The sequence below is a fragment of the Antrostomus carolinensis genome, unplaced genomic scaffold (assembly GCF_000700745.2).
Source record: "Antrostomus carolinensis isolate BGI_N321 unplaced genomic scaffold, ASM70074v2 scaffold28533, whole genome shotgun sequence".
Lineage (NCBI taxonomy): Eukaryota > Metazoa > Chordata > Aves > Caprimulgiformes > Caprimulgidae > Antrostomus > Antrostomus carolinensis.
The window spans coordinates 15,291-15,630 of NW_010303585.1; the positions used below are offsets into that span (position 1 = coordinate 15,291).

Consider the following 340-nt stretch of genomic DNA (forward strand, 5'->3'; position numbering starts at 1 on the left):
TGCTCCTTATCTGCTTCTTCCTGTCTGCACTGATTTTTGTGTTCCAGGAGAGCAGGGCCATTTCCTCAGCCCAGACCCTAGAAACAGGAATTGGTGATTTCTGCAGCCGTAGGCTCCCTCCCAGACTGACACCCCCAGCAACCCCCATCCCTGCACACATCCCTGCACCATAACCAGCCGCTAACGCAGTGGGTGCGCAGCCCAGCACCCAGGGCCATCCCCAGCAGTGCTGCAGAGCATGAACATTTATCCTGCCATCAGTTATGCAAATGGAACACACAAACAGCAGCTCCTTTCATTCTTTGGCTCATTAAGATGCTCATCCCTCCAAAATTAGGAT

At 52.9% G+C, this 340-nt stretch overlaps 1 protein-coding gene across 1 annotated transcript in view; it reads left to right on the forward strand.

Moving 5' to 3' along the window:
* The window catches only part of MPP1 (MAGUK p55 scaffold protein 1), an 11,866-nt gene that overhangs the window by 9,781 nt on the left and 1,745 nt on the right, over positions 1–340 (forward strand). The window lies entirely within an intron of this gene.